Below are 11,611 nucleotides of genomic sequence, written 5' to 3'. Positions count from 1 at the left end.
CTGGACGCCTTCCTCGGGAGGTGTTCCAGGCACGTCCCACCGGGAGGAGGCCCAGGGGACGGCCCAGGACACGCTGGAGGGACTATGTCTCTCGGCTGGCCTGGGAACGCCTTGGGCTCCCCCTGGAGGAACTGGAGGAGGTGTCTGGAGAGAGGGACGTCTGGGCGTCTCTGCTGAGTCTGCTGCCCCCGCGACCCGGTCCTGGATAAGCGGAAGACGACGAACGAACGAACCGTACATGGTATTTGAATAATTGTTAAACTATGGGCGAAAGCCATCCCTCGTCCCCAATCATGGAGATTTTCATAGCTCTATGTCATTTACAGTATAAAATAGGAGGATGGAAAGACATGGTGTCACTCATGGATTACTGGTCAAACTGTCATTGAAAATACATGGGAGAAGGCCTACAGAAATCTGCTGACTCTTGGCGATCGAGGGGGTTTTGACAGAAAACTATGAGACCTAGAACAATGTTGAAGTTATTGTGTGAAAGCAGAGGCCCGGCCCTACGAACTGACTGAAAATTGTGACTTTAGAGCAAAATCTGTGGCCGTGAGTGCCAGTTAAAAATAATTTTTTCCTGAAAAAATCTCCTTTGTACACTAGTTAAACTGCCATCTCCAGAGTGTGATTTTCTTGCAAACTTTGTGTCGCTTGGAGTGTAATTTTAGAGAAACCGTAGCAGTTATCAACAAACCGTTTTCACTTCCGAAAAGCCGGCGGATTTTTCTATAAACTGAAAGTCAAACTGTGTTTCTAGGTGAAAGTATGGCGATACAGTAGAGCCTCAAAAACAGTGAATTTTGAGGATTCCTCCACCCCTGACTCCATTCATTCCTATGGGGATTTTGGGGGGGGTGGTTTTTCGTTAATGACGTCGCCACGGTAACTCGAATCGCCAATAAAAGTAATAGCACACCTCCCGGGACCGAGCCGGACGTTTTGATGTATATATTGTGGGGGTGCGCGCTGCGGTTCGGGCTGCATTAACGGAGATAGGTTTTGACCAGGTGAATAATAATAGGTGCCTGCCATGCATTGCTATGGCAGGCCCCAATAAGCCTTGCATATCCATATCTATTAATGGACAAAACCTTTTTTTATGTTATGGCTTTTACATGTCATTTAGAATTCACACAAATACTACATCCATCCACTCTTGGCCCAGCCCCTCTGTCAAATTTTAGAACCCATTGTGGCCCACGAGTCAAAAAGTTTGCCCACCCCTGATCTAGAGGATGATGTAAAGGGGATCCCCCGTTCTAAATGTTTTAGCCTTCTGAAACTACAAACTGCCCTATTGACAGGAGGGGGTTGTACACATCATTAACATAGAGGTGTCAATAATTGTACCAGTGATTTATTTTTTTTTTTTAACACAGCCTTTAAAACTCATTTAATGGCTGGATGTCTTTAAACAGCTGGAGGTCACTATTTTATAATAGGTCCAACACTGTAAAAGTAGAATTAAGAGGACTGAAGTTAGAACAGTAAACATAATCCTTGCCATCTTGTGTTGCCTAAATAACATCTGTATGAGGCAACATGCTGTCTGTGTTCCCCCTGATTATTAGTGCATGGTTTTCAGGACTTGGGAGATGATCTCTGAACTGTAAGAAAAACAAAACGATAACATAATGTGACCGTCGTTCAGCGGTGATCACTCAGATCCACTGTGATGCAAATGGACTGAAGAATAAACAGAACAAATTGTGCATCAAGCATGAAACCTTCCCGCTCTCCTAGATACTTTTGTCACTGGAGTTAGTGCCAGATGGGACTGAATGAAAGGGAAGGGGGAAGGGGGTGTTGACCTTGCTTTTCTCCCCATATTTGGCATAATGGATAACAAAACTTAAAAAAAAATGGCCTATAGTGAGAAAATGTCATTGCACAGCAGTTGTTACAAACGGGGTGGTCTAAGTCTTTGCTATCTAACTGTATCCTGTATATTTAGAGGACAGGGGAGGTGAAAAGATGAGCAGTCACGGGTGCCAGAGCCGGAGACACATGGAGTTGGCACTAAGCTGGCAACACGCTGAACTTAGGAAGGCGGGGGATTCCTTGCCTGGCAGAGTCTGTCTGTTTGAGCAAAGGGACCACATCTCAATGACTCTTAAGCCGACTATATTATGCTAAGACATGTATCCTTAAGGGAGCATGGATTGGAATTGAAAGTCAAACAAGGACGGAGAATTAGCAGCGCCAAGAAGAGGATACCAGCTCCACGCCCTGGATGACATACAGCACTGCATCTGCATAAGTTGGTTTAAAAATACATTTTTACTCTGGTTTATATAGCTTCCCCTACTAAGAAATCAGCACAAGGTGGTGAAAACATGCCACTTCAATGCATTAAAAAGTTTAAAGCAGAAATTTACAGCTATGAACCCAGAATCGACACCTTTTAGATGTATAGTTTAACAGGCTAATAAATATAGACATCTGGGTTAAGTCGGCATGCGTTATTCCCTTCCTAAACTGCGTGTGTTTCGATTTCCTCTGCATGATATATATCTGTGACATGAAGAGATGAATTACACCCTCAGCTCATTTCCTCTTCCTTTCCAGCCTTTACACAAGGTGACCTTGCGTGGAACATAATTTACAAGTGAGTGACATGTTTGCTGTTCAAACGATGCCCGGCTGGATCAACGCTGTAAGTGCTGTGAGACATTGCTAACCCTCTTCTTAAAACTAAACGCTACAATTCAGGGATTGCTAAATTGCATCTATTTGCCTTCTGCCAGCCTGTTTCCAATGATAACTGTTTGACACTGCACACAGTTATAGCATCTATGGGAGCATGAACACACTGCAGATGACATTTCAGAGCGTTTAACAGCATCCATCATATCTTCGATAAAATCTGATCTTAACTGCAGCAAAGCTGAAAATTTTAATGTGTATTCTGTGATTAAAAAGAAACATAAGCTGCTTTGTGATGCCTGGTTTTCACTATAAATTTCTTTACTACATGAGTGTATACTCTGTTTAACTTTTTACATGTCATGTAACATTAATTACAATGTATTTTATTGTGGTTTTAGAGAATAAACCAACACAAAGTGGTGCAGAACGTGAATCGTGAAAGTGGAGGGAAACATTTGCAAAATTATTTTAGAAATAAACATCTAAAAAGCCTGGTGTACATATGTATTTGCACCATTTACTCTAACACCCCTAAATAAAATGAAGTGCAACCAATGGCCTGCAGAAATCAGCTGATTAATGAACAGAGCCAAGCTGAGTAATTTAATCCGAGTACAAATCCAGCTCTTCTGTGAAGGCCTCAGGTGTTTGTTTGAGAACATTAGTGAACAAACACCATCATGAAGACCATGAACACAGTAGATAGATCAAACATATGCTACTGCATGTGTGGCACCACAACCTCAAGACAGTATGCCTAGGATAAACCATGGTGGTTGCAGCATCATGCAGTGAGGATAGTTTTCTTCAGCAGGTGCAAAAAAGCTAGTCGAATTGATGGAAATATGCATGAAGGTAAATACAGGGGGATGCTGGAAGAAGAAAGACAACTAGTTTAAAAAAGGGTTATGTTTCATAACCAATGTGTTAATACCTCCCAGAGCCCAGATCCATCAAACATCAGAGAATGGAAAGACTATGGAACAACTGCAACCTACCAAAACGTGGCTGTTCTCCTAAATTGTAAGGCTGGGCATAGAGAGGTTTAATCAAAAAACCAGCCAAGAGGCCCATGGTTTCTCTAGCGAAGCTGCAGAGACCCACAGCTCAAGTGGGAGAATCCAGGACCAGTATTAACTGTGGTCTCCCCAGAACTGACCATTATGACAGCATAGCAAGAAGAAAGTGATAAGTCCCATGTTTTCCACAAGCAATGTAGGGGACACTTTTTGGCCTATATGCAAAACAAACACCAGTGTGGTGGAAAAATTACCCTTCCTCTTTGTAGAATCACGCTGTGGGGATGTTTTTTTTTTTTTTTTTTTAGCAGAGACGACGAAGCTTGTCAGAACTGATGTTAAAGATTGGTGGATTTAAAACACTGAAAACCTGGAGGAAAACCTGTTAGAGGCTAAAAAACAATTCCAGCAGATGAACAAACTAAAACATTCAGGCAGAGCTAGAACAGAATGGTTTAGAGAAAAGCTATTGTATGTGTTAGAATGGCCTAGTCCAAGTCTAGACCTAAATCTGATGGAAATTCTGTGACTAGTGTTGTTAACTGAGTCTAGACTTGGACATTTTTTCACAGATGTATTACATCCAACCTAACCAAGCTTGAGCACAATGTTCAGTCTGTAGATGTGCAAAGCTGGTGGAAAAACCCTAAAAGACCTGAAGCTGTAACTACAGCAAATTTGGTATTTCAAAGATCTGTTTCAGGGAGCTGAAAAAAAATACAAAACACTTTCAAATCAAAAAATTAAACTTTGTACTATTTCCTGTCATATTCACAAATATGCCCTACATTGTATTAATCTCTACCATCCCAGTAAAATGTTTTAAAGTTTGTGGCCTTAACTTAACAAAATGCAAAAATTGGAGGGCATTTAACCTTTCTCAAAGCACTGTAAGTATAAGCAAGCTGCAGCCACCAACAGGGCATTTCTGGCTTCACCTTTGGTCTAAATCACACTCAGTATTGGCTGCATCACTTCATCCTGTCCCCATGCTCCACCAACCAGCATCTGACGATGTAAAATATTGATTTGCATGTCCACCCATATAACCACGCCTTGGCTTTGCTGTCAAGTTCATTTAAAATAAATCTACCTAATGGCCCTTTGATGCCAATATTGTGTCTGTAGCCACAGACGCGCTACAGGAACAGGATGGTGGTAGGGAAAATGTGACCTGGGCAGACAGAAACAAGTGAAATCAAGAAGGAAATAAATATAAATACTGTAGAGATTCTCATAATTAGGTATTATCTTTAAATTCAGCATAGCTAGACGCACTGTATTTAGAGCATAAACCTGCAGTTATTCATGTGAAGGGAATACGTTGCTTGGTGCATCAAATCAGTTGTACACTATATTTCCCAATTAGGCATTTCAGCATGGATACCCTCTTCTGCTTCATATAAACAACCAACAGCCTTGCTTGAACATCAAACTACACGCACACACACGTAAGCACAAACACACTCAGGGTAAGAAATGCCGCATGCTGTGAGTTATTTCTGAGATGGCCTTTCCAAATTGCATAAGGTAAAAGGTTATTCTGTTGTCACCGAGTTTGGGTCAGTGGTGTATGGATAGATTTTAGGCTGAAAACTAATGTCACCCACAGTCCATTTGAGAGTTAACAAGGCAACCTTTTCATGTACAGGATCTAAATGACAAATTGATGTTAATGCCTTGACTCAAAACCCCTTTAGTCTTCTACTGCGTAGCTGCTTCGTTGTTTCACTTCTCTGACTATTGCAGCTCAGCAAGGGAGGAAAAAAAAGTCTCACACAAATCAGATACGGCTGATGGCTGAAGGGTTTCTCTATTTTTCTCTCTCAGTGATTTTTTTGGATGCTGCGTCAGTCAGACTGCAACAGTACATCACCAGGCAGGAGAAATCACTGGCCTTTATTTTCACTGCCGTGGTCCCTGTCATCATCTGAAGGGCAGGCCAAGAAAGAAATCTACTGATGCAACGCAGTAGTGGCAGATGAGATGGGGTTGAGAAGCAAAGATGAGAGGCAGAGAAGGAAGATAGACAAGTTTGCTGTGAGGAAAGATTGAAAGGAGGAAGACTGCATCCCTTTCAATGAGAAAATACTCCAAATACCACCAGGGCTCATGCAAGAAGGCTGAGGTAGTCTCTGTGCTACCCTGAAGTGCAAAGAAAAAGGTGAGTCACCGCACCCACTTGAACTAGGAGAGGCCAATTGACAAGAAGCTTGTGCTGGAGGCAGCATTGTGGGGTAAGGCTTATTATGAGCGAAACAGATGAGAGGAGGTTAGAGAATGAGCAAGACGGGATTGATCTCCCCATTGTGCTCAGTGTGAAACCCAAACTCTTTGTTGTTATAATATCATTAGCTCATCCTTTGGCCCTCTTCTGAAGATTTGCATCATCTCCTTTAAACTCCTGTTTATTTATTTATTTGCATGCAAAATATAGGTCATGCATTCATACAGACCATCCATTTTTAATAGACTCGCAGCTTTAGCTCAAATGTCTGCAAAGAGCCCCTGCGAGCCGATCTGCCTCTGACTCGGGGTATGAATTAAACACAAACAACACACTTGGTGCAGAACAGTGCAGGATTTCTTTAGCAATGCCCCTGCTAATGCAGCTGTGGTGTGATGAAAAGGTTTGTATATCTTCAGAGAGTGTGCTGTGATCATGTTACAAAGCTTGAAACCTTGGCTAAATATGAAACCCCAAACACCCTAAGATTTTCACATGAGGTTGCAAGGACACATTTCATTGTATTTTATTTGGATTTCTATGTGAAAGAACTGTGCAGTGGAAGGAAATCAATACATGCTTTAAAAAACATCTTACCAATAAAAATCTGAAAAGTATGCATTTATATTCAACTTCCATAAATCAGTACTACTTAGAACCACCTTTTGCTGTAATTACAGCTGCAAGGGGTATGGCTCCACCAGTCCAGTCAGAATGGATGGAGGGCGCCTAAACATAGATTTAAATATTTTCCCACAAAAACATATCTGGATGTAGGCCTAGAGTTTGACTGGGCCAGTCTAACCAAGGAATATATTTTGATCTAATCTGTCCATGGCAACATTTTCTGTATATTTAGGGTTATTGTCTAGTGGGCAGGTGAACCTCCACCCCAGTCTCAAGTATTTTCCAGCCTCTACTTTTTCCTTCAGGTGAAAGAAAATCATCCCCACAGCATGATGCTACTCCTACCATGTTTCACTGTGGGAATGGTGTGTCCAGGGTAAATATAAATTATTAGTTACCACTACATAGGGTGTTTTGCATGTAGGCCAGAAAGTTCAGCTTACGTCCCTTTAACTAGAGCACCTTCTTGGACATGCTGTGTCCTCAAAATGGCTTCTAGAAAATGTAAATAGGACATCTTATGACTTTCTTTCTACAGAGGATTTCTTCTTTTCACTCTCCATAAAGACCAGATTTGTTGTTTGTTCAATTAATATTTGACCACTCAACAGATTCTTCCACCTAAGCTGATAGTCTACGGGTATCATGGGCCTCTTGGCCGGTTCTCTGTCATTTTTGGTGGACAGCTATGACTTCTTAGGTTTTCAGTTGTGCCACATTAGGCTGCATGATATTAGGATAACATGCAATATGTAACAATATTGGTGAGGGTCGCAATTACTATATGACGTGTCGACAAAAAACAAAATACTGTTCATGTCTTTTTGCTTTGAGTTTAGTGCAAACATAGACCCCAGACAGTAAGTAATCTATCCAGATACTGGAAAAAAATCATTTTATTAAGAAAGTTGCATCAGGTTATCTTCTTTTTAATGACTTTACTAGAACATTTTAATGACCTTCCAAGCATTTTCTGCTGCACTAATCCAGCATCACCAAATATGTTACTAGCATAAAGTACATGAATGCATGGCACTTACGTATATAGTTAGCACTCCAGTTATTGAAATTGATATTGCGTACATGTTTGCGACTACAATACATTTGGAATATATTGTGCATATTAGCACAATGCTTTTTCTATTTTCAAACTTTCAGACTATACTTTTTTAACCTAACCCTGGAACTTCTCTGCAACTGCCTCTCTGACCTGTCTGCTGTGTTCCTTGGTCTCCATGATGCTTTTGTTTATTGAAGTTCTTTAACAAACCTCTGAGGCCTTCACAGAACAGCTGAATTTATACTGAGAAAAAAACACACAGGTGGACTAATAAAAGTAAAAGGGTCTGAGTACAAATGCATTCCACTCTTTTAAGACATTACCATGTAAAAAACATTTGTAAACCATGCATCATTTTCCGTTTACTTCACAATTTATCACACAAAAATACCAATAAAAAAAACCTTACACTATGAAGTTACAATGAGAGAAAATGTGCAGAATTTCAAGAGAATACTTTTGAAGACACTTTACATGATCACTTCCACAGAAAGATAAGCTAACTAAAGAGAACGCTCTATAGTCAAAGCAGCAGACTCTTTTGTCTGTGTTTGTGTAGATCAGTCTAGCTCCATTTCCAGGAATCACAAAGTAGCCCAGAGGCAATAAATGACCTTTCCCCTCCCACAATATTTTCACTCCTCTCTCACTAAACAGTACATCTTTAGTATGAATCATCACTGCTATGGTTAAACGAGTCAAACATGTATGCTCTGCCATAGAAAAACTGCCATAGAACCCCAACCCCCCACTCAAAATGCAAGACACCACATAGAACAGGCATTTTTTAAATGCAACCCTGAAGTAAAATTCAAAATGACTTAGCAGTGCAATTGGTTTGCTCATATTCTCTGCAATGGGTTTGGATGTTTTATTAACATTCTAGTGGGATTATGAGAGAAGCACTTGGAACAAGATTCATGTTGCGATCTCATTTATTCTCTTTACACATTAAAATCTGATATGTGAGATGTGACACCTTTGTTTGGCAATAATTTAGTACAGTGATTGCTTTGAAACAAGAATTTTTCTGAGGTGATAACTGTTGATAGCATTAACGGTCTCTTGATGATAATAGCAGACAAATGATGGCGATGTCTAAGACACGCTCTTTGCTTATTACTTGTCTCTCATTAGTTGTTTCCGAATGAAGGTGTGTTTTTATTACATCTATTTCCCCACTGTGGTTACAGCCTGATTGCTTTCAACCTATCTCAGATTGCACCAACCAGCTTTTGATTTTATTGAGGCAATATCTATTTACACTTGTTTATTTCAGAGAGCCGATATTATCAGAGGATGGTATAGCATCAATGCATGCGGTCTTTACAGTTTAAAACATGCATGCATGTAATAGTGGCAGCATGCATTAGCAGTTTAAAAGGCTGTCTGAGACTCGTTCATTGGGAGTCCAGGCAGCTAACACCAAGCTGTGGCATCTACATTACAAATGAAACAGGTTATGTTAGACAGACTGGTTGCTCAGCTGAGTGGAGTAGAAATATTATATATTGAATGCATTAAATGGGTAAAAGTCAATAAATGTCTGCCCTGCCAGTCTGGCAGAGCAGAAAACTCCTTTTCTTTCACGCTCTGTCTAAGAATGAAATTGCAGACACCAGAATATAACCATACATATGTCCGTTATTAGAAATGCTTGCTTTTTTTGTTTTGTAACTCACGGTCTACCTGTAAGTCAGATTTCAAAGACATTATTTGGGTTCCAAAATTCCCTGAATTAATTTTCTGCTTTATAATGTTTTTGTGCTACAAAGATTAGGCTTATTCTACTACTGTTATCTAACTGTGTCTCTAAAAGTAACAGCAACACAAAGTGGTGGAGGTACAAAGTAAAGTGATAAAGACAGTTAGAAGCAGAGCAAGAAAAAAAACTGCAGCCTAAACCCAATAACTGGTTGCACCACCTGCCATGACATTGCAATCATGCATTTGTAATAGCTGGAAATTAGTATTTTTCATCGCTGTTGGAAAATTTTGGCCCACTTTTCTTGATGTAAATCAGCACCACTGGAGACCAGAATTTGATTAGGCCACTCTGAACTTTCATTCTGGGTTTCTTTTAGCCATTGCCCTGCAGCATAATCCAAACATAAGGTGACAAACTGATGGATGAACATTCTCCCTGAGAATTTTTTGGTAAAGAGAACAGGTTATGGTTTCATCTACTTCTGTAACTCTTTTGTTCCATGTATTCTTCATTTGTGAAAAATGGCTCTTACTTAAGAGTTTTAGTCATTTAAAACAAAGACAAAGTGATTTTCCTTTAGCCTCTTAATCTACAAATTAGCATGATTAGCTTTCTGCATGTTTATATTCCCTAGAATATACATTAACTGTGAGATTTCCAAAAGGCTGCCAACATATCCTGAAGTCCAGCTTTCTGCTCTAGCAGCCTAAATGAACAGCAAAGACACCTCATAGAAATCATAGTTTCTTTTTAAATAACATTTCCCCCTCTTTTGCGCTTCTCTGAATTGATTTTTAAAAACCTCATTGATTCTGGTAGCAGCTATCGTTGGGTTTTCTTCCCTCAATAACATGTTACTCACTTAAGAGTGTTGTCAGCAGTCCCATTAGTGCTTAAGGATGGTGAGTTTACAGTTCAGAAAAAAGGTAAGATTTACTTGGTTTCCAACTTACCAATCACTACACAGGGCCAATTAAGCTGAAAATAATCCAATATTAGTCACTAACTAATTTCTTCGTGCATCTCTGGCTTTTTCCAAAAATAAGACATAGAATTAATGATGTATAATTACTTGTACTCGTACTCGTTGTCTTCCACTTCATCCGGGACCGGTTTGAGGGGGCAACAGACTCAATAGAGACCCCAGACGTCCCTCTCCCTAAATACCTCCTCCAGCTCCTCCAGGGAGAGCCCAAGGCGTTCCCAGGCCAGCCAAGAGACAGAGTCCCTCCAGCGTGTCCTGGGCGGTCCCCTGGGACTCCTTCCGGTGAGATGTGCCTGGAACACCTCCCGAGGAAGGCGTCCAGGAGGCATCCGGAATAGATGCCCGACCCACTTCAACTGGCTTCTCTTGATGTGGAGGAGCAGCATCTCTACTCCGAGCCTCTCCCAGATGGCCGAGCTCCTCATCTTATCTCCTACCTCAGCCTGGCTACCTTATGGAGGAAGCTCATTTCAACCGCTTGTATCCAGGATCTCGTTCTTTCGATTATGACCCAAAGTTCATGGCCATAGGTGAGTGTAGGAACGTAGACCGACCGTTAAATGGAGAGCTTCACTTTTCGGCTCAGCTCTCTCTTCACCACAACAGACCGGCACAGTGCCCCCATTACTGCGGCAGCTGCACTGATCCGTCTGTCAATCTCCCGCTCCATTCTTCCCTCACTCGTGAATAAGACCCCAAGATACTTGAGGCAGGAGCTCCCATCCAACCTGAAGAGGACAAGCCACCCTTTTCCAGTCGAGAACCATGGCCTCGGACTTAGAGGAGCTGATCTTCATCGCAGCCACACTTGTCTGCCAACCGCCCCATTGCATGCTGTAGATCTTGGCTAGAGGGGGCAAGCAGGACCTGATCTGCAAAAAGAAGAGCCGAAATCCACTGGTCCCCAAACCAGACCACATCCGGCCCTTAATTGCGCCTAGAAATCCTGTCCATAAAAGTTATGAGCAGGACTGGTGACAAAGGGGAGCCCTGCCGGAGTCCAACATGCACCGGGAGCAGGACCGACTTAGTGCCGGCAATGCGAACCAAACTCCTGCTCTGCTTGTACAGACACCAGATGGCTCCTAATAAAGGGGCTCCGACTCCATACTCCTGGAGCACCCCCCACAGGGCATCACGGGGGACACAGTCGAATGCCTTCTCCAGGTCCACAAAACACATGTGGCCCAGTTGGGCAAACACCCATGAGCCCTCGAGTACCCTGTAGAGGGTATAGAGCTGGCCCAGTGTTCCACGACCGGGATGAAAACCACACTGCTCCTCCTGAAGCCGAGGTTCGATTATTGGCCGGACTCTCTTCTCCAATACC

Source organism: Girardinichthys multiradiatus, chromosome 22 (assembly GCF_021462225.1).
Source record: "Girardinichthys multiradiatus isolate DD_20200921_A chromosome 22, DD_fGirMul_XY1, whole genome shotgun sequence".
Lineage (NCBI taxonomy): Eukaryota > Metazoa > Chordata > Actinopteri > Cyprinodontiformes > Goodeidae > Girardinichthys > Girardinichthys multiradiatus.
This window is presented reverse-complemented; position numbering follows the sequence as displayed.